Source organism: Nycticebus coucang, chromosome 2 (assembly GCF_027406575.1).
Source record: "Nycticebus coucang isolate mNycCou1 chromosome 2, mNycCou1.pri, whole genome shotgun sequence".
NCBI classification, from domain to species: domain Eukaryota; kingdom Metazoa; phylum Chordata; class Mammalia; order Primates; family Lorisidae; genus Nycticebus; species Nycticebus coucang.
Window position 1 is genome coordinate 13021001 of NC_069781.1, and position 23283 is coordinate 13044283.

The 23283-nt window shown below is 50.5% G+C and overlaps 1 long non-coding RNA gene across 2 annotated transcripts; it reads left to right on the plus strand.

Moving 5' to 3' along the window:
- The first annotated feature begins 2371 nt into the window (after positions 1-2371).
- LOC128566346 (uncharacterized) lies at positions 2372-12445 on the plus strand. 2 transcript variants are annotated; one of them, XR_008374558.1, is made up of 4 exons: positions 2372-2423; positions 3502-3608; positions 5517-5771; positions 7023-12445. It is a non-coding gene; the product is annotated as an uncharacterized LOC128566346 (long non-coding RNA). The 2 variants fall into 2 exon arrangements; XR_008374556.1 differs by lacking the exons at positions 2372-2423; positions 3502-3608 and adding an exon at positions 5048-5373.
- Positions 12446-23283: the final 10838 nt, after the last annotated feature.

Genomic DNA, 23283 nt, shown 5'->3' on the forward strand with positions numbered 1-23283 from the left:
TACTGGAATGCGGGTGCTTCCAGACCTTCTTGGTGCGCAAGCTGCGGAAACCAGCTAAAATGTGAATGGGGTGTCCGGATGAGACAAATATGGAGTTGTTTGTACTGTTCTTGCATATTTTCTATAATCCGAAATGTTATTTTTAATACATACAATTATTTTCTAATCCTCTGTAGCACAACTTTACAAAGTAGTGAAAAAGGCTCCCAAATGGATGTCTCTAAGAAAAAAAGGAAGCAGAAGGGTTACCTGATGAACTCACACACACACACACACACACGCACATCACATACACATATATCAAATATATATGAACACATTCATATACCATTTGCATATACACCTGCATCTCTATATATGTGTATGTGTAGATACACACACTTTTTTCTTTATAGTCGCTCTCTCTCTACACCTACACACACTTAAATCGTGTGTTCTCACTGGTAGCCCCAGTGCCAGTCCACCACCGTGGGGTTCTTCGGTTTCCTCCTGTGCTCAATAAGGGCTCCTTTTGTCCACTAGGGATTATCCCCGTCCCCTCACCTATGTGTACCCGTCTCTGACCTTCAAGGGCCACGTTTACCAGCCCACTTGCACCTGCCCAGTGACTTCGACTGGATGAACTGACAAAGGAAGACAAGCAGGAGGGAAGGAAGGGAGCGGTGGAGGACGCCGGGAAGGAGAGAGGAGAAAGGCGGGCAGGCATGGAAAGATCTTTAATGGCTTTAGATTTCTGGGATTTTTAGGAGTGCTCATGTTGTCTGTGTCTCCCCGCCGCATCCTGCTGCCGGAGGGAACCTGAGTAAAAATCCCTGGAGAGAACTGGCCATCGCCCAGCCTGGGCTGCAGGCTTCAGAGGTATCTGCAGACCCCAGATCCTGATGTCTGGAGGCCCTTGACAATGCAGCTCATGCACCTTGTTGGAAATTTCACAAATGCATTTATTTATTATTAATGTTTTTGAAGACAGGATCTCATTCTGTTGCCTGGGCTAGAGTACAGTGGCATCATCCTACCTCACTGCAACCTCCAACTCCTAGACTCAGATGATCTTCCTGCCCCAACCTCCCAAAGTGGGAGGAATTTTGTAAATTAAAAAAATATATTTTTTGGCTTGGCACCCGTAGCTCAGCAGTTAGGGCACCAGCCACATACACTGAGGCTGGTGGGTATGAACCTGGCCCAGGGCCTACCAAACACCAATGATAACTACAACAAAAATATAGCCAGGTGCTATAAAAATACAAAAATTAGCCAGGTGTGGTAGTGGGCGCCTGTAGTCCCAGCTACTTGGGAGGCTGAGGCAAGAGAATTGCTTAAGCCCAGGAGTTGGAGGTTGCTGTGAGCTGTGACACCATGGTACTCCACCAAGGGCGACAGATATATACATATATATATATATATATATATATTTTTTTTTTAAAATATATTGAGCTCATTATATAATGAGCTGGTGATGTGGCAAAGTGATCCTTTGATGAACTGACTCAGTCGTGGGGGGCGTGGTGGAAAGGGTGGTCCCTACTCACAAGCTCTGGGGTTCCGGCTCTGCACGCAGAGTAGCTCTGCTCATTTGCATTAGAACTGTCAGACTTCAGCATGATCTTTCTTTTGACAAAGGATTTAGAAAGAAGACCAAGCCTGGGGTGCCAGTGCGGCCTGGCCTCCAGTTTGCGGGGTGACCCGGGGCTTCAGTCCCCCCAGGGGAGGACAGTTTAGGTTCCAAGTTTTGTGCATGTGTTGGGCAGGCAGCACCCTTAGCTGGGAACTATGGGGTCCTCTTTGGCCACTGGTTCCCCAGGTAGGGGAAGGAGGAGCCACCTTCCCCACCCTCTCGCAGAGAAGCTGGGCGTGGGCCTGCAGCCAAGGGTAGGCCAGAGACCATAAACTCTTGTCACTCGACTGGGGCATGCTGTGTGACTTCCGCCCAGCATCAGCAAACAAGACTTCGGCCCCAGGACTTTGAGCACTGGGCAGCCCTCTCCCCTCCCCTGGGACCAAGTCACCAGTTTAGGGGAGGGGGAGGGGTCGAAGGGGTGACCTCTTAGTCACAAGAATAGCCAGAGGGCTTCAGGTCTCTTGAGGAGGGTCTCACCGAGGAGCGGTCAGAGCAATGGCGATGGGGGTCTGTGGAGAGGGCTGGCCAAGGGGGAGCGCTCCGTGTGGGTGGCAGTGCATGCGCCTGTGTCCACATGCGGACAGGCCGCACGTGTGAGCTGTGTGGGAGGGCACAGGCAGGAGGCTGGTCATCTGCAGGGAAGTGACCCAGGAGAGTTGTCCACGTGTCGCTCTGTGGTCACATGGGAGTAAGCACAGGAGCTGTGGGGGTGCGACGTGTGTCCTTGTGTGTGAGGTGAACTGATGGGCGTGTGTCGGCTGTTTGCACGCGTGTATGTATGGGACACACAGCAGAGGGCACACAGGTGGGACTGTGCACGTGTGTGGCTGTGATGTGTACTGATGAGTTGTGGGTATGGGTATAAACCCGTGTGTGTGCACAGTGGTGAGTGCGCCTGTCTGCCAGTGGGAGTACACAGGGATGTGAATGGTCACGCGTGTGTGAGCCCTGGTCACTGAGCCTGCCATCTCTGTGGTGATGCAGTGGTGTGTGAAGGTGCCAGGCCTCTTTGTATATGTGAGTGCAGGTATCATGTAGATGTCTGTGCATGTGCTCACATGGGACACGTGTCCCAGGGCCTTGGCTTCACTCCCATCACCCTCCGTCAACCTGCTCTTAAGCTCCTCCTACTTTTGGGATGGTTTGGGAGCAGTACCCCAAAGAACATAGTAATATGGGGGAACTGAGAACCCAAAAAGCCTAGAAATTATCTTGGTCCCTGGATAAGGGGCAGGAAACTTTGATGTGACCCAGATCCTGGGGTAGGGCATACCCAGAAAGGCCAGCAGGAGCTAGAGGCTGGTGTGACCTCTCCCCTGGGCCCTGCAAGGGCAGAGGGAGTGAAGAGGTGAAGACGGAGGACCTCTGTGAACAGCCCCCCATGGAGCCCCAGCGACAGTGGGTGGCAGGCAGCACCACCTCTCTGCTCACTGACAGGGGCCTGCCCTTTCTCCTTTGCCCCTCTAGAAGCAGGGCCCTGGGGAAGCTTCCTGACATGGAACAAGCCTTCATTCCCCTTAAGGCTGGTTTTAAAATCCAAAGCTGTGGCCCGCATCTCAGAAGATGCTGACCGCCTACTCTGCTCCAGGCTCTTGGCTAGTGTGGCAGGAAGGGGTTCTTCCTCCTTCACTGCTGTCTTCTCCCCACTGAGACTCAACAGCTTTGCCCACCCTTTGTGCAGATGATTCTTCGGTAGACAAGGTAAAGAGAGAGCACAGTATCCATAGCAATGACACTCAGTCTGTGCCTCAAGAGACCATCAGGGTTAGCGTGAGGAAGCTTCGTCTGTCTTAGAGTGGGTTCACTGCACAGAGCTAGGAGGAGCTAGAGCCTCCGCCAGTCACCAAATGTGACATGACCTCGGGGGTCTAACCCTGGGCCAGGATGAAGACCCTGGAGACGGAGACGTGAGAAGAAATTCTAGGACAGAACAAAAGTCTAGATGCCTACTGTAAGGGTCAGCCAGTCAGAGAAACAGAAAACACTCCAGGTATCTATTTCCCTCCCTCCCCCCCTCCCTCCCTCCCTCCATCCCTCGCTTCCTTCCTTCCTCCCCCCTCCTTCCCTCCCTTCCTTCTTTCCTTCCTTCCTTGCTTCTTTGTTTTTGAGGCAGAGTTCCACTCTGTTGCCTCAGCCAGAGTGCAGCGATGCAATCATAGCTCACTGCAGCCTGGGCTCAAGCCATCCTCCTGCCTCAGCCTCCCCAGTACCTGGAACTACAGACACCCACCACCATGCCCAGCTGATTTTTCTATTTTTAGTAGAGACTGGGTCTTGTTCTTGTTGCTCAGGCTGGTCTCAAACTCCTGAGTGCAAATGATCCTCTTGCGTTGGCCTCCCAAGAGTGCTAAGATTATAGGCATGAGCTGCCGAGCTTGGCCTACTTTAGGTATTTCAAACAGAGGAAATAAAATACAGGGAATTGGTTACATGGAAGAGGGAAGAGCTGAAAAGCCAAACAGCAAGTGGTGAGGCAATCCATCATTCAGCAGTGGCCGAAGCTGCTACCCCTCTAGGGCTGGGAGGCAAGGCAGGAAGGATGATACTGCCCTTGGGTAGTTTGGACCATGGCAGGAGTTGGAACCGTAAGTGACTAGGGTGGGGGGAGTTGGAACCATAAGTGACTAGGGTGGCTCTGTAGAAGCCGAAGACACAGAGGACAGTAGCCAGTGCTGGGAAAACAACACGGAGAGGGAGGGAGGAATACTCAGGGGTCTCTCCTGCTTTCCCCCCAATCTCTACTAGGTCTTCCCGTTGACCCAACCTAGCAGGATGCCAGTTGGCAAATGAGCTTGGGAAGAGTCATTTGCAGGAGAAAGGCAGTTGTACAGGCAGGTAAACAGGCATGCCAGCACACTTGCCCACGAGGCACACTCCAGAGGCTAAGAACATGTTGGGAAAAACAAAGAAACACTTCGCAGCGTCCCCAGGACTCTGTGGATGTGATTAACTTTTGATCAGAGTCTAATGAACTGAGCACACATACCTTTTGTGAGTGTGGCTTTATCGTCCCCACTGCGGTCCAGGAAATTTAGGACGAGCCTCCTTCCCCCTTCTGCGGTTGAGAGAACCAAGGCTTTAGAAAGGGATGTGGTGGGCGGCACCTGTGGCTCAGTGAGTAGGGCGCCGGCCCCATATACCGAGGGTGGCGGGTTCAAACCCAGCCCCGGCCAAACTGCAACCAAAAAAAAAAAAAAAAAATAGCCGGGCGCTGTGGCAGGCGCCTGTAGTCCCAGCTGCTCGGGAGGCTGAGGCAAGAGAATCACGTAAGCCCAAGAGCTGGAGGTTGCTGTGAACCGTGTGACGCCACGGCCCTCTACCGAGGGTGGTACGATGAGACTCTGTCTCCACAAAAAAAAAAAAAAAAAGAAAGGGATGTGGCTTCCCCAAGCCCTGCAGATGGGAAATGGCAGAGCAAAGGCCCAAACCCAGGCTGCTGTGACTCTAGGGCACCCAGGCCTGGGGACAAGTGCTAAGTCGGGTGTCAGCCACTGCAATTGGGAGCAGATCATCCATCTGGCTTGGAGGCTCTAGGGAAAATTCGGAGGAGGATGTCACCCAGGCTGGAGAGAGAGCTGTTGACAGTAAAGTGGGGGACCGCCCCCCAAGGGTACAGGGCAGGACTTTGGAACCCAACAGGTTGGCTCAAATCAGCTGTGCCACTTGCTAGTCGCATGACCTGATCCCTCAGGGGCTCCATTTCCTCATCTGTAGAATGGGAGTAATAACAGGAGCAGTGCCTGCTTTCCAGAAGGGTGAGCACCGAGGGGTCATGGGAGTGTCTGCTGGGAGGGTCGTGGAGTCCTTCCTCTGAGCTAGTGCTCTACCAAACATGTTACATACATTGTCCTATTGAATCCTGGAACACGAAAATGTGCCCTTTTGATTTTCATTTTAGAGATGAGAATATTGAGGGTCTGAGAGGCAAAGCAACTAAATGGAGATGGCACCCGTAGGAAGTACGTCGATGGAGAAGTCCTCTCCCCGCTGCCCGCGCTGTTCCCTGTTTTGTTTCTCAGTTCTTCTATTGAAGACAGGCCCCATGTTAAACTGAAACCTGGAGCGTTTCCCTTCCCCTCGAGACCCTGCCTGAGTAACGCCGTCACTGGTCAGAGGTTTCCTTGGATGAGGCACTCCTGCGTGCACTTTGCAGGTGTTAATGTGTTCAGTCGTGTTGTGCTAATGGTGGGGGTTAGGCACCGTGATTCCACTTTGCAGAAGAGGAACGAGAGGATTTGGGGAGAGGAAGCTACTTGCATGGGGTCCTGCAGCTAGTGAGGGGCAGAGCTGAGCTTCTGGGATGGGAGGTTCAAATCCAGGGCCGCACCCTGTTCACTGCCCAGTGCCACCAGGCGGCTGCCACTGCATCAGAGCCCTGCCCCATGGGGGGCAGTTGGCTTCCGTGGCCTCTCATGTGGCTCCATCTACCCTTTCTGCTGGGAACCATGCCTAATCTCTACCCTGCAGCAGCCCTTCAGGGACCCCAGGGCAGAGATGGCGTCTCCCAGGTGGTCTCTTGTCCAAGTTGAGGACCCCAATGTGTGGGGTAAGGGCTGGGAGATCGTATCAGACCTTACTGGACGACACTGGGTGGCTGCTTACCCTGCCCAGCTTTCCACCTCATGCCACTCACAGCACTGATCTCTTCGGGGACCCTGTCATGACTCACCCAGAGCAGCACTTTCATTTCCTTCTCTGGAGGAGGGGTTTGACCTGCTGCAGCTGCAGAAAGGAGCCTCCTCCTCACGGGTGGCTGTGGGTCCTGCTGAGGACTCAGGACCTCCTTGCCAGACACTGGCCTGAGCTGACCCCTGTCCAAATGGTCAGTCACCCCCAGTCCCTAGGCAGGGTTGGCACAAAGAGAGATGGACCTGGAGTTTTGAAGCTGGAATTGTACCTGTCACAGTTATTGATGGCATTGAAGGGACCCATATTCATTCATTCATTCCTTTATTCCCTCATTTGACAAATATGTCCTGGCCTCCTATGTACCAAGCAGTCCCTGGTGCACCAAGAAACCAGGGCTCCCTCTCTGTCCATGAGGAGCTCACAGTCCACAGCGGTAATGAGTGTGGATGGGGGTGCAGATCTGTAAACAGAAACCCCAGTACAATGAGAGCAGGGCTTGGAAAGGGAAGGGTGGGGACAGGTGGTGCAGTGGTAAGTCACCGAGGACCACTGGGCCAGGGTTTGTGAAGCCCGAAGCTTTTCAATTTGGGGAACTCCTTCTTTAAAAACAGGATAAAAATTTAGACTCAAAATTATTTATTTAGAAGGAGAAAAAATAAACCCTAAGACAGCACAGAAGCCTTGGAAATACTTCTGAGCTCTCTTCACACAGTTTAGCAGAAATGCTCACACAGAAATGATTCCTCATTACAATTGGCTTCCCTTCTCCTCTTAGAGTACTGCATAGCTCCAGCTGCTCTGAACCACAACAAGGGCAAGTTAGAAAGTTAAGGCTGTCTAGCGTGACGTCTAGAGAGCCTTGGTGCAGGTGTGTCGCACAACTCCGTGGGCCCCGTTCACATCCCAGTCTAAGAGGATGGCGCCCGATTGAAGGACCCAGCTGTGGAGTTGGACCCGAGTTGTACTCTCGACTCCCATTTTCTGACTGTGTGACCTTGGAGAAGTTGCTTGTCATCTCTGAGCCTTGGTTTACTCATCTGTAAAATGAAGCTATTGATAGAAACACAACACTGTGTTTTTGTAAACATTCAGCGAGACCATCCACGCGGAGCAGTTCCTGGCATGCTGTAAACATGAACCACCCAGTCATCACCGGATGTACAATAAGCACTGCTGTCTGTGATGGGATCTGTGGGTGCCTGATCCTGCCCGTGTGTGTGTGTCTAGTGGGAAGACTTCCCAGAAGAGGGGAAGGGTTATAGACGTTGGTGTTGGGTTATAAAGGAAAAAGTAGGGAAGGGCATTCCAGGCAGAGGGAAGGGCATGTGGAAAGGCCAGTGCTTTGGGTAGGGGAAGGAACCCTGACAAGGGTGGCTGGGAGGAGTTCTCCAGCCCCTGGGGGGCCTTATTGGGGATGGGCCTGAGCCTCCCTGCCCTTCTGGTTATGGCCCCCAAGGCTGTAGCCAGGCTGGGTCCACATATTGTGTCTGGGTGGGAGGAGGGTAACCCAGCTTGGTCTCTGCAATGAGCAGAAGTTTCAGCCTTTCACCCTCTGCCCCTGCTGTTTCCGGGCCTTCGCTTCCTTCCCTTACATAGACCACAAAGTTGTTTCAGAGGAAGCCACTACTTATTTTAGCAGTGATCCCTGGTCACCCCCACCCACAGCTGCCCCTTCCTCCAGCCCCCGTAAGAGGCACTAAGACCCTTTCGGAGCCACAGCCCACAGCACTCATGGGTGAGGACCAGTCCCTGTCCCTGGCCAGCCCTCGGCCCCACTTCCTTGTAGCTGAATGAGGAGTGCTAGTCTCGGAGCTGGGAGACTGGATTCGAGCCCAGCTCTGACATTACCTCACTGTACGCTCTCCTACAAGCTCCTGCTCCCTTCCAGGCCCCATGTCCCCATTAGCGCTAGGGGGCCTGGCACTGGGCAGCTCGGGCCCTTCATAGCACAGGTCTTCTGTGTTCATTCTAAACCCCATGGATAACGTTTGGATAGCAGCTGGTGCATTCCTAATGCTTCCTAGTGCCAGGCATTGCTCTGTGTCCGGAGGTCTAAACATGCGAACTCATCACTGAGCCCTCCCAGCAACATGGTGAGCTGGGGCTATTATAACCTCATGTTCCAGATGAGGAAACTGAGGCACCCAATCCATACCAGGCTCTGTTTGGGCACTGGAGATGCAGTTGTGACACTGATGTGGTCTTTGTTCTTGTGGTGCCCAGGGCTGGTGGGGGACAGAGGTGTCAGCACCTCCATTATTATAACACCAGATGGCTACTGGCAAATATAATGTTGGGGGAGTGGGGGTCAAGGGAAGCCCCCAGGCACCAGAGGGGAGGAAGCGATTCCTTTTGACCAGAAGGCATGGAGCATGGGATAATGTTTGAGAGGTGCCTTAACAAATTCCTAAAGGAAATATCCAGATTGGTCACAGTGGAAGGGCATTCTAGGTGGAGGGAACAGCATGTGCAAAGTCAAAGAGGCAGGAAAGAGGGTGTTTGTGGGAAAGAAAAAGAACCAGGAGTTTGTGAACCATGGCATCGAAAGGACCCATATTCATTCATTCATTCCTTTATTCCTTTATGCACATGGTGTTCACTTGTCTGTCCACCCTCATGTCCATCCATGAGTCTGTGCATTCAACTTACTTTGGTCTGATTCTACTGTTACCCTGCCCATGTCCCCTCTGTCCACCTCTGAGTCCCCTGTCTGCCAAGGACTGCCACCACTGCAGCTTCCCACCCCCAGACCTCAGCCTGGGTTTCCTCTAGGACCACACAAGCTCATTCAACTTCACACAGAGCAACCTAGAAATGTCAGGGCTGCAAATGTCCCCAGGGGAAGCCCCTACCCAACGAGGGAGGGTGGACGGTGGGACTAAGCCCCAGGTGCCCACTAAGGAGCCTGCTCACCAGCACACCCGTTGGTGGCTTCCCCTCTTCCTGGTTGCACTGTCCCCACTCTTCTCTCCTTCCTGAGATTGTCACTTCCCAAAGAAGTCACTTATACCTGGTGTCCACCCCATCTCTCCTCCTGTTCATCTGTTCATGCCTTCGTCCAGATGGTAATCACTCACAGGGCTCACTCTGCTAGATCCTGTGCTTGGGACAGAGAAGTGGAGAAGCAGTGGGCACAGCCTTGTCCTCAAGGACCCACGGCTTGTGTGGCTGGACGGGGGCCCCAAGAGCCCTGCAGAGCTGCGTGCTCACTCTGCCCTCCGCCAGGTGAGCTGGGGCAGGAGGGTAGGTGCTGAGCTGGGCCACTTCCTCTTCAAGTTGCACTTTCTCCATCCTTGACTCTCTCCAGCATGTAATTCTCCAAGGAAGGTTCCAGCAGCGTGTAGCATGTCCAGCAGGAAGGAGGAAGAACAGGAGCGTCCATGTGCACTCACTACACCTGAGGAGCTTTCCGTGTATCAAAGCCTTTCATCTTCCCAACAGCCCTACAAGGTGAACACTCTTAATATGAACCCCATTGAGCCTTGTAGAGAAACTGAGCCACCAAGAGGTTCACCCAAGGTAGTATAGTTAGAAGAGGCATAGCTGAGATTCGAACCCAGGCAATCTGAGCTCAGAGCATATGGTTTAACCTCTGTGGTTCACCGTTTAGAGCAGCGGTTCTCAACCTGTGGGTCGCAACCCCTTTGGGGGTCTCCTGTATATCACATATTTACATCACAATTCATAACAATAGCAAAATTACAATTATGAAGTAGCAACGAAAATAATTTTATGGTTGGGGGTCACCACAATATGAGGAATTATACTAAAGGGTCGCGGCATTAGGAAGGTTGAGAACCACTGGTTTAGAGAAAGATGGAGGGAAGAAACAAAGTTGGTTTGAAAAAAGGATTCAAACCCACATAAGGGTCTGGGAGAAGGCAGATCAGCATAGAAAAACATGCCTGAACTCACACTTCCATACTGGTGTGCTCTAACACACCCAAATTCACATATATGCATGCCCAGTACACACGGGATTTTTTCATATACCCACGCACATATCTGGGCATCCACAAGCTGCCCCCTTACATGCTTGCATGTGTAGACAGGCATTAACACGCATGCATGACCCCAGACAGCACACGCGTGCACATAACACGTTTGCAGTCACGCGTGTCTCGCTGCCCAAGGGCACACACATGGGCACTGGCATCTGTTTGTCCTTATATGCATTAGCACACACAAATACAAATTAGTGGCCGGTTTGCATTCTTTGCTTAAAGAAAACTGGTGACTGTATTAAAAATGTAGGACACATCAGCCAAATAATTAAAGTGAGGAGCGAGGCAATGGGACTTCTCGCCACTCTCTCGGGGCCGCCTGTGCCGGGCTGTGCTCTATGTGGCTTCCTCCTATATATTTGAGGAAGAGGCACTTTATTACAGTAATTTATCACCCCCATAAATGTGGCTCCTCGGTAACGCAGAATAATTTGGGAAGAAATATGTTTTAAAAATTAAAAATGCAGTCGGCATGCGCCCCGTCAGGTCTGCAGGGAGACATCGCTGCAACTCCGGTAACTGCCTGTGTAGCTCTAATACCTACAACTTCCATTATTTAAAGTGTGATTATATTTTTCCTGCTTGGAGCTTTGTCAGCTATAAATAAAAGATAAGGGTGAATTGTTGCGGGCCCTAGTAAGCACTTCCATTATTGGTACTTAAGGGGGCTTGGGGATGGAGGGAATGGGCCAGGGTGGGGAAGGAAAGGGAGGCCGTTTGGGGGTACTGCTGGGCTTGGAAGCTGAGCTGGTGGTGCAGGTGGACCCAGTCCTTTTTCTGGTTACATCTCAGGGAGACATGGGCCCATGAACTTCATCTCTATGTACCCCACAGACCACAGTGAGAACACCCATGGAGGTTTTTGCCTGAAACATCTTCCTACACGCCTCACGTTCTCCTGGTTTCCCCAGGGACTGGAGACACTGAGGGAAGAAGGCCCCATACGAGAAGGAGAGTCATTCTCTCGAAAATGTTTTTTTCTACGACCAGGAGTTGTTTCAAAGTGAGTCCAGTGTGGCCGGCTGAGAAAGGAGGTTCGCAAGAGATGTGGGGGTAGGGAGGCTCTTTGCTTAGCCCAAAGTAGGTCGTTCCTGAGTCAGAGGGATATTCTAATTAAACAGAGAGTAACCGGCAAGGAAAGGACATTCCTTTGAGAACAATCAGTTTGGAAAACAAATTTGTTTTGTCATACGGAGAAAAAGAACAAAACAGAACTGAATGACGAAAGCCTGAAAAGAATCTCTTTGCCCCCAACTCTCGGTCTTGCACATTTCTATACATCTGAAAGCTTGGATTGGCATTCTGGCTCTGCCAGGCCATGGGCGTGTGACCGTGGGCAAGGAGGTATTTTCACTTCTTTGAAAACGAAATGCTTCTCTGTAATTTGGAGGATTACAGGGGCTTTTTTCAGGGTTATGGTGGCAATTAAATAAGGTAACACACATGAGAGTGTTAGGCCTGGCTTGTCCCACACTCTAAGTGCCCCAAAATGTTGATGAAATCAAATCAGAGATCTGGGGCAGATGCGATGGCTCACGCCTGTAATCCTGACACTGGGAAGCCGAGGCAGGGGGATCGCCTGAGCTCAGGAGTTTGAGACTTGCCTGAGCAAGAGCAAGACCCCGTCTCTACTAAAAATAAAAAATTAGCCAGGCTGTGTGGCGGGTGTCTGTAGTCCCAGCTACTAAGGAGACTGAGGCAGGAGGATCGCTGGAACCCAAGAGTTTGAGGTTGCTGTGAGTTATGATGCCACTGCACTCTAGCCTGGGAGCCTATCTCAAAAACAAATAAATAAATACCAGAGGTCCAGTAATTGTGCCCCTTGGAATGGACCCAAATGACTTGAAAACTTCTGTCCATACAAAAGTCTACACATAAATGTTTGAAGTAGCTTTATTGATGACTGGCAAAATGTAGAAGCAGCCAAGACATCCTTCAGTGGGGGACGGGATAAACAAACCAGGGTGCCTCCAGACAATGGACTGTTACTCCGTGATAAAAGGAAACTAGCTATAGGAATGAGGAGTTACTGTTTGGTGGGTATGGAATTTCAGCTTGGGGGATGGATGGTGGTGTTGGCTCCACAATAATGTAAATGTACTTGATGCCACCGATCTGTGCACTTGAAAGTGGTTAAAATGGAAAATTTTATGTTATGTAGACGTATGTTACCACAATAAAAAAAGAAGTGATCTACTAAGCCATGGAAAGACCCAGAGAGCCTCTCAATGCATATTGTTAAGTGGAAGAAGCCAAACTGAAAAGGCTGTGTACTGCGTGATTCCCACTACATGCCATTCTGGAAAAGATAAAACTACAGAGAGTAAAAAAGATCGGTGGTTGCCAGAGGCTGGGGGTGGGGGAGAGTGGGGGATGAAGAGGTGGGAGTGGAGGGGATTTTCAGGGCGGTGAATCTGCTTTGCATGGGGCCGTGATGCTAAGTGCGTGTCCCTGAACGTTAGTCATTGAGCCTTACATTGTCTACGTTAGTCATTACACATCGCACATTTGTGTTACACATCCTACGGTGAATCCTAGTGTAAACGATGAACTTTCGTTAAGAGTAATGTGTTAACGTTGCTCATCAGTCGTAATAGACCTACCACAGGAAGGCAAGATGTTAAAAACAGGGGAAATGGTGGGGTTGGCCACTGCGTGGGGATTCTCTGTGCAGTCTGCTTTTCCTGTAAACCTAAAACAGCTCTAAACAGTAGTCTTTAAAAAGTGAAAGTTAAAATTAACGCTCTAAAAATTAACAATAAAAAATTAGCTGGAGGTCAGTACTGCCTTTTCCTGAGCATTAAAAAAAAGCCAAGCTGGGGCAGCGCCTATGGCTCAAAGGAGTAGGGCACCGGCCCCATATGCCAGAGGTGGTGGGTTCAAACCCAGCCCCGGCCAAAAAAAAAAAAAAACTGCAAAAAAAAAAGCCAAGCTGGAAGATATTTTAGCAAAAATTTATAGTAACCACCGCCCCCCTCCCCCCAATCCCCACCACTCACTTCAGAAGGTCACTGTGACCGTAGCAAACTGTGGGACCAGCAAACAGGTTTGAGAGAACTCAAGCTCCGTCCTGTGCCCATCCTGACTTTCTGGGCTGGCCTGGTTTCAGCCCCACAGATCAGTGGAATCTGAGCTAAGAAAACCAGTAAACTGATACAGCAGAATCAAACCACTTGTATCTGGTACTGTCGGGTTATAATTGTCCTTATCCAGCTCAAATCACTTTGAATTGGTTGAAATTAGGCCCAAACCAAGGGTTCAGAGGTGTGTCCCAAAAAGGAGCCAAAGAAGAGAAGCTGGAATTCCATGGGGTGGGGGGACTGAGCAGGGAGTCTGGGTGGCTGCAGCAGGAACTGCTGGTCAGGACAGAGGCACATGCTCCTGCTGAGGCTGGAGAGGGAATGGCAGGCACAGAGCCCCTGCCTCTCCTCAGCTCCCTGACCCCCTAGGACAGGCTCAGAGGAATGAGGCCATCTGGGCTGGACTACAGACAGGAAGGCAGGAAGGTGGGAGGAGGGAAGGAGAGGACAGGACCCCAGGGAGGAGCTTGTCGAGGTGCAGGTCCAGGGGCTGATGGGAATGCAGTAGTGGTGGGGGGGGGGGGAGTGGTGACAAAGGAGAGAGGAGGCACAATACGACTCAAGTCCTGAAAGGTGAGAAGGAACCAGATCAAAAGCAGGGTTAGGGAGACTGGCCTCTGAGAGGAGAAGGGACGTGTCTTCTGGGTGTTGGGAAGGGGTAGCAAGACGAAAGCAGATGGAATTGATCCACAGGGTGGGGGAAAGACTGAGAAGCAGCCACATCTCTGGGACCAGAGGTGTTTAGGGCATGGCTGAGAGAGGTGGGGTGGGTGCCAACGGGGGTGGTAAGTTGGAAAAGGTGGGTAGGAAATGGTCACCCCAGCAGAGCAGCTGAAGTGCCCATTTGAGGTCTGTGGTCACGAAGTTCGAGCGAAGCCCGGCAGCTTGGTTGTGTGATTTTCTCCAGCAATCCTCACTTGGGTGAGATGGCACCAGCATCCAGATTCGGGGAGTCACCATATGTCAGGCTTGAATGTGGCCCCCCGCAAAGATATGTCCATATCCTAAGCCCCAGACCTGTGAATGCGATATTATTTGGAAAGGAGGTCTCTGCAGATGCAGTTAAGTTAAAGATCTTGAGAAGAGATGGTCCTTGATTATCTGGGTGGCCCCTAAATCCAATGACGAGTGTCCTTATAAGAGACAGAAGGGAGAAGACACAAAGGAGGAAAAGGTCATGTGAAGGCGAAGGCAGAGACTACAGTTTTGCAGCCACAAGCCAAGAAACAGAGGAAGCTGGAAGAGATAAGGAAAGGTTCTCTGGAGACCTTGGAGGGAGCACAGTCCTACTGGAACCCTGATTTTGTCTTAAGCCTCCCAGTTTGCTGTAATTTGTAATGTCAGCCCTAGGAAACTCATATGCCAGGGAAAGATGACGAAGTGATAACTGGGCTAAGCAAGGAGAGGACCAAGGGATGGCGAGGAGGGCGCAGGGCCAGAGGACTGGCATCTCCATGGGAATTCGAGAATTATAGCAGCGGTAGAATAAGAGCGGGAGATAAGTATTGGTACAATATGTTTATAGAGAGAGGGCTACGGCCAAACCGGGGAGGAGATGTCCCCAAGGCCACGGTTATTTGTGGCAGAGGAAGAGACTTCAGTTCTTGGCCTCTTCCTAGGTCATTCATTCTCACTTATTCACTGAATTCCCATTGAGAGCTAGGCGCCCTTGATACCAAGATGAAAAGAGCTAGTTCCTGTCCTTAAGGAACTCACTGCTCATGTCACATCATTCACTTAATATTACTTGTCCACTAAATATAAACATATACCCTGGCACAGTTAACAGCCCTCGTGGAGCTTGAAGAATGGCGACTTCACCAGCTGTGGGATGTCGGGCAAGTGGCTGAGAATCTGCATCTCCGTTTCCTTATCTGTACAATGGGGATCCTAATAGTAGCCTCCTCACAGAGTTAATATGAAGATGAAGTGAGTTAATAGCATGCAAAGTGCTTAAACATAGCAAGCTTTCAGGAACTTAGCTATTTTCATTCTTTAATAATTTCGTGCATGTTCTCTGGTACTCTCACCAGACCTGTTGTAACAGCCAGTCAGCGCCCCGTCCAGCTCCCCTGGCACTGGCTTTTCTGGTACATGCTGACGGTGTCCCACACAGCACCTGTAACTTTCTGTCTGAGCGCTTCCTCTTCCTCATGGTGCAGAATTGACTGGTTAAGGCCAGAAGCACAGAGCTGTTAACACCCTTGGGTGTAGCATTCAGCCAAGGGCGCACAGCCACGGGAGGATAAATACACTCACCCCTGGAGTAGGACAGCTCTAGGGCATATTCTATTCCGCCAGCTCTCTGGTGAGACTCAGGCTGAGTTGCCCACAGTGGGAGCCTGCTTATTAACATAAATCTTCTTGCTTTTCTTACTTTGTATTTCTTCCCCATCCCCTATTGCTATTTCCGAGGATCAGCTTTAAAATAAACTGTTCATACTCAGTCTTTGTTTTCGCGATCTGCTGATGGGGGAAAGACAGTTGGTACTGCAAATGGTCCTAGGAAGTAGATCCTCAGGATGGGCTCCTGGAATGGCATCACTCACAGGCGAGATGGCAATAAGAGCCACGTTGCTGGTAATGAGTGGAGTGGTCTAAGCCCTGGTAGGCTGCAGCCTCGTCTTTGCTAAGACTGTCACCTGATTGGATCTGGAAGGTTTGCAGGTGGAAGAAAATGCACTGGTATAGCCAATAACCCTTGAGAGACAGGGGAGCAATGGTAACTAAGGATTGCAAAGTTTTTTGGCTGAGGTTAATTTCAACTAAAGTCCTAGGGAAAAGGAATTGACAGGCTTAGATCAGCCAGCTATCTACTTTTGCTCCAGTGTGAAAGCTGGAAGGCTGCCAGGGCATCAGTTAAACAGACCCTTAACTCGTGAAGCTGGAAGGAAGACTGGGCTGAAAATCAGACCCGAGATCTGATCGAAAGAGTAGCAGCAGTAAACAGGGGGTTAAATTCACAGCCCCAGAAACACTCTTTGCTAAAATCGTGGAGCTGAGAGGGTAAGACTGGGACCCTGAGATCTCAGAGGGGAACATTTGTGTGGATATTCCTGACAAAGCTGAATCTGGGATTCCTCTGAAAGTCTGGACTGGTTGAAGGGCCCCCTGGCTCCCTGTTGCAAGAGGACAGCAGCAGCGTCCCCTTGCTGGAGGGCAATGTGAAGTCCTTACCTGAGGCGGATGCTTCTCAGGATCATGTGGACACACACACACACGCCCATTTCTCCTGAGTGCTCTTCAGACCAGTAACTAGGGTCAGATCTTAGCATGGCCTACGCTCTCACTCTCTTTAGTAGGAAGAGATGATAGATTATGCGGGAGCTGGCTGATGTGTACTGGTAGGAACGTCCTGGGAGTGGATGATGTAGGTCCTATATTAAGGCAGAGAGAATATAAGCTGAATAAGGGCACTTTCCTGTGATTCAGGTGCCCTGAGCCCACCCTATTATGCTGTGATTCAGGTGCCCTGAGCCCATCCTATTATACTGTTGGGATAGGTGCTGGAGGCTTGGACATGGAGACAGTCTACAGCATAAGATGGAGATGACAAAACTCCTATGGCAGAGTCATGAGGCAGGAATCAGAAGGCTCAGAGAGGTGGGTAAGTCAGAGTGGACTATCCTTCCCCAGCCAAGAGGGCAAATCAGAAGTAATGCCGCACATGAGGGGAATAGTGGAGATTAGAGCCACCCTCCAGGACTTAAAGGGCATAGGAACAGAGGTTTCTATTGGAGCCCCTGTTAGGTCACCAGGGGAGCCTTTGTAAAAACCCAGCGGATCATGGCAGATGATAGTAAATTACAGCAAATATAACTAAGCGGTAGGACCAGTCACAGCTGCTGTGCAGATGTGGCGTCCTGATAGATCGTCCCAGCCTCTGGCACTTAGTGTGTGGCTATTGATCTGTACCACGTGTTCTTTCCTGTCCCCTTCGGAAAGGAGGGGAAGAGCTGTTTGGAGGCAGACAGCAGTACACACACTCGCTGTCTTAACCCCAGATTGTGTTAACTCTCCTGTTCTCTGTCACAGCACAATCTTCCATCCCCTGAATTGAAGTGGATTCGAATTGTGACAAGTTAACTGAGCTGAAACGAGGTCTCCCAGATCCCTTCCCTACCTAGCACTGGGGTGGTGAGGGTGCAATACATTTTGAGTGAGATTTGGAAGGCAGAGGTGAGCGGCAGACATTGTTTTACATCAGGAAGGCAGGCACGTGGCGTGAGGTGCTGTGGCAATCATGCATGTTGTCACTTGCTGACTTACCTTGTCATGGGACTGCAGCCAGGCCTGCAGCTTCTCCATCTCGGCGCCTGTGTTGCTAGGCACGTGGGAAGGGGCTGCAGATGTCCTGCTGGGCAAGACAGGCCAAGCTCCTGCTCTTGCTGAACTTATCTAGAAGGTCAATGAAGGAGACAGAAAATGCTTCAAAGCCAAGTTCTTCAGAGCAGAGCCTGTACTCTCCACTCTGTCCTATACTACCCTCCTGTATAGTATGATTCCACCGCTGTGTTTAGAAGGATCATCTCTGTTCAATCAATCCATTTTCTCTATTTTCATCTTTCTTTCTGTTTCTTCTGTGCTCGTGTTTGCAACCCTGAGCCATGAGCAATGCTTACCTCCAAGAACTGAAATTGGAAGGGGGGGGGGCTTTCCTGTTTATTTTGCATACAACTGAGGCAAAAAGAGATGACATAAAGTGCCCAAGGTCACAGAGCTGAGAAGTGACACTCACCCCCCGCCCCACTTTGCACATCACATTTCTACCCGTGACAAGGATGGTCCCCTGCCTTTCTCATCCCTTCCGGCATTGCACGGCCTCCGACCCAGACTTTTTTTCTGAAAGCCCCTTGTGCCGTCACCTCCTTCCTCCTGACTCTGTGGTTGAGAACAGAATCCAAGTTTGTCTCGTGGTGGGAGGCGGCAGTGATGGCAGCATACGAGGAAAAGCAACTTCTCTTCAACTTCTAGGAATCGACTTTGACAATCAGATAGAGCAGGAGCTGAGTCACTTGTGGGGACACCTCGGGCTGGGTTTCAATCAGGTCAGATGGTGGCTTGTGGGGGCGGTGGGGGTGCAGAGTTCTCCTGTTTCACTTCCTCCCTCAGAGGCCCAGGCCCTTCAACAGGGTGGGCTAAATTAAGCTCTAGAATGCCACAGCTGTGAGGACCCAACATCCAGTTTTGCAGATGTGGAAACTGAGAGGACAAGAGACTTGCCCAGGGCCAAGCCCTCAGCTGGAGCTCAGACCCAGCCTCTCAAAAACTCACCATGTGACTTAGAACGAGCGCTCTTTCCAAAGCACCCAGCCCTCAGCTTTGCAACAGAGACCAAAACAGTAGCTCTGTGCTTACTGTATGGCCTTAGGCAATTACTTAATTTCTCCTTAAAATGTGCATAAAGGGAATTGCCAGAGCAAATCTATGCCAAATTGCCTAGAACGTAGTAGATACTCAATAAATTTGAGTTCTGCTTTCTCTATATAATGGTTTCCCAACTGACTGACTCAGTGGGTAGGGGTGGAGGGGGAAGCCAGGCAAACTGGGCTTGGATCCACCCCCAGCCCCTACCATGTATCCCTTGTGGACCAGGGTACCTCTGTCTTTGTCTGTTTTATATTATATTTTATTTTTAAAATCGTTTTGCTATTAAACATCTGGCAGTCCACCACTGACTGAAGGATCTGGAATCACAGCGCTGTCCCCACATTTGTGTATCTGACGTGTGCTTCGCAGTATGACGTCTGATTACCGGTCTCCCAACCCTGCAGATTCCCACTTGATTCCCTGATCCACTTCCGTCCTTGCTAATGGAATCCGATTTGGGGTGACCACTGGGCACCCCAGTGATTCACAGGGCTCCTTCCTCAACATGAGGAGGGAGGCAACAGGCACTAATGTGAACCAATGACAATGACTCCATCCCTCTTGCTGGCGGTCTGTTAGGAAACAGGGTCAGGCTGGTCATGTGACTCTGCCCCTTAGCCAGGAGAAGACATGTATGTGAGAGAGGAAAGTGTCCCCTTGGATTAAAAATAAAACAATTTGTGATGAAAAACAGCCTGCTTGTCTGTGTGACTGTGTGAGGACATCACTCCCTTCTCTGCAGAGCCATCTGTAACCTTTGGGGCCAGGCTGAGGACAAGGTGAACCTGCCGAGAGCACCTGTGCTGGTCAGGGATTGCAACAATGACGTGGTGACACAACCTCCCTGGAACTCAGCGTCTGACACCAGGCACGTCTCGCTTGCTCACAGGTCATAGGTCAGCATGTCAACGTGTCTTAGCTAATCTAGGTGGGGCCGGGCTGCTCTGTGTCAGCTGCGGGTTGGGTTCTGGTCTGTTCCACATGTGTTTATCCTGGGACACAGGCTGAAGGGGCCTCAGTGGCTGGAAGTTATTCTCATGCAGGTCACAGGAGTGCAAGAGGCTGAACCAACTCCCAGGAGCATGTTTGAGACCTTGGCTTATGTTCCAGTGGCCGATGAGAATCACATGCCTGAGGCCAGCATAGCACTGGGGGCATACACTGACCTGGGGGCAGGAGAGGCCCGTGACTATCTGCTGACCCACACTGCAGCCTGTCACAGAGCCACAGCCTTAACCCACCAGTGACAGCCTGGCTGCCCTTCAGTTTCCTCTTCTGTGAGACGGGAAAGTCCACTCCAACGGGGTTTTCTCAGGGCCTCCTAGGGAGAATTCACGAGGAGAAACTATGGATTCTGGAGTAAGCAACAGGTTCTGAGGAAAATGGAGAGTTCCAGATTTGAGGCGGTGGCCAAAACCTGTAGACCCCAATTGTCACTCTCCTGGTGAGGTGTGTGCTGCACCAACAAAGAATGTTGTGGTGGGTTTTTGAACTCAGAGAGCAGCTTCACCAATTTCTTTCTTTCTTTCTTTTTATTTTTTGTAGAGACAGAGTCTTACTTTATTGCCCTCGGTAGAGTGCTATGGCATCACAGCTCACAGCAACCTCCAACTCCTGGGCTTAGGCAATTGTCTTGCCTCAGCCTCCCGAGTAGCTGAGACTATAGGCACCTGCCACAATGCCCAGCTGTTTTTTTGTTGCAGTTTGGCCGGGGCCGGGTTTGAACCTGCCACCCTCAGAATATGGGGCTGGCGCCCTACTCACTGAGCCATGGGCACCGCCCGCTTCACCAATTTCTGCATCACTTGGGGCTTAAGCACCTGAAAGTAGAAGCCTCCTGATGGACCATAAAGCCTTTTGGCACAGACCTAGGAGCTGCCCGGGGCTCAGGGCTCGAGCTGTCATTAAGGGACTAATGTTAGACCAAGGGCAAGGCAAGGTCTGTGTGGAGCAGAGGCTGCTGCATCAAAGGCTGAGCAAAGAATCAGAGGCCAGCTAAGGTGCCCGGAGAGGTTCATGGCACAACAGGAGAGGCAGAGACCAACAGAGGCAAATGTAGCCTGGTTGGGTTCATGGGCCCATGGAAGATTCCATTTAGGACCAACCAGAACTCTCTCATGGGGTGGACGGTGGACTGGAGCTGCAGGGTGAGAAGAGGGGCTTTATGGTCTTTTTGCTCCCACAGGATGGTGAGTCTGCTCCACTGTGGGTCATGGGCTGACATTCCCAAGTTCAGCACCCACATCTGGGGCATCTCAAATCCAGTGGCCTGCTCCTAGTCACAAGCGAGTACACAGTGGGGAACACTTGTTCCATGGATGAGAAAATAACGACAAGAATTGTAACATCATAGTTGTTGTGTCCACAGTGTGTGTGGATGCTCTAGGAGATTCCCAGGGGTATCTGGGATGCCTGGTGCCCTCCCTGCATCCCTCCCTTTGCTGCCTGTGTCCCCCACCTGATGTGGGGCTGGGACTTTAGGGCAACGGCTGGCCAGCAAAGAGCTCAGACAGACTGTCCCATGGAACTCCAGTGAACTGAGAGGATGGTTGGAGTTTATGGTTTCAACAGTGTAGCCCAGGCCCCCTGATGTGTGTGCCCCATATTAAGTGATATGGGATTGTATCCCACCAGGAGTGACCACGAGTGTCCTGAAGCCACAATGGCAGTGGGGGAAGATTGACGGTGGCAGAAGAAGAAGGGAGGAGTGGGAGTAGGCGGAGGAGGAATAGGGAACTTTAGGACTTTAGGAAGCTCAGATATGTCATGGTCACTGTGACTAGCAAAGGCTTGGGCCATCTGCCCACATGACCTCATATAGGGTCTTGCAATCACTCTGCTGGGAGGTACTGTTACCATCATTTCACAAACAAGGAAGCAGAGGCTCAGAGAGGGAAATATCATGTACAGAGATGAAGGCAATGGCCCAGTCAATAGTCCAGATGACAGTGGCCAATGGGATAGGGGGCCTGCAGCTGGATTCATGTCAGACTGATCTCTGATAGAATCTGACTGGGCAGGCAGGTATGGGGGCAACTTTTGTGCTCTGGGCCAGCCCTTGAATTCCCTTTTCTGAGACCTGCCTTTTACCCCAGTGGAGCCCCAGGGGCCATATTTGTCCCCTACCTCTGCTCCCCTGAGGACAGCTGGTTGGACTAGGAGTGGATGCTGATTTAAGCTGGGACAATCAGATTATCTCTCCTGTGTCTTTGGCTTTGAGACTCAGAGATGCCTGGACTGCCTTCTGGGCTGGTTGTTTGAAATGAGACATACAACTTGGTTGGGGCTTGGCTATTTGGCCACGCACTCATAGAATGGCAGAGAAAAGACTCAAGCAGAGAGAGGTTGAAACGTGCTTATGGGAGAGACAGACAGAGACAGGGAGAGATAAGACAGAGAGGAACAGGCATGAAGGGGAGACAGTGAGACAAGGAGAGAGAGTGAGGCAGAATAACAGTGAGGGAGAAAGAGAGATAAAAGAGAGGGAAGGGGGGGAAGGGAGGAGGATGAGAAGGAAGCAAATGGGAAAGGAGAGATAAATAGTTCCTAGGAGCCTGAGATGCTACTCCAGGTCTCCTGACGACATTGGGATCCCTATCCCTGCCTTCCTGAGGCTGCTACGTGTCCTGATTGGGATCCCTGAGATCCTCCTGCCAATAAACCCCTTTCTCTGGGCAGCATCCGTAGCTCAGTGGGTAGGGCGCTGGCCACATACACCAAGGCTGGCAGGTTAGAACCTGGCCCAGGCCAGCTAAACAACAATGACAACTACAACTACAACAACAAAATAGCCAGGCTTTGTGGCAGGCACTTGTAGTTACAGCTACGTGGGAGGCTGAAGCAAGAGAATCACTTAAACCCAAGAGTTTGAGGTTGCTGTGAGCTGTGATGCAATGGCACTCTACCCAGGGCGACAGAGTGAGAGTCTGTCTCAACTCCCCCACCCCCCAAAAAAACCCTTTCTCTGCTTGAGTTGGTTTGAGGAGGTTTCTCGGTTTCTTTACTTGTGATTTAAAAAGCCTCCTGACCTCATAGCATTATATCTGTGCATTGATTTGTAGCATAGACATTTTTAACAATATTAATTCTTCCCATTCATGAACATAACCTATCTTTCCACTTATTTGCATCTTCTTCAATTTCTTTTATTGTTGTTTTATAGCTTCCAGTATATGAAACCTTCACCTTCCTGGTTACATTTATTCCTAGGTATTTTATACCCTATTATAAATGGGATTATTACGTTGGTTTCTTTTTTGGCTGGGTGATTTCTTTTTTGGTTAGATCTTTATTTGTGTCTAGAAGCGCTACTGATTTTTCAATGTTGATTTTATAACCTACGACTTTCCCGAATTTATTTATTAGTTCAAGCAGGTTTTTTTCCTGTGTAATCTTTGGGATTTTCTACATACAGGATCATGTCATCCGCAAATGGAGATAATTTTACTTCTTCCTTTCTGATTTAGGTGTCTCATTTCTTTTTCTTGTCTTATTGCTCTTTTTAGTACTTCTAGTACTATGCTGGGTAATGGAGAGAGGGGGAATCCTTGCCTTTTTCTGGTTCTTTTGCGGAAAAACTTTT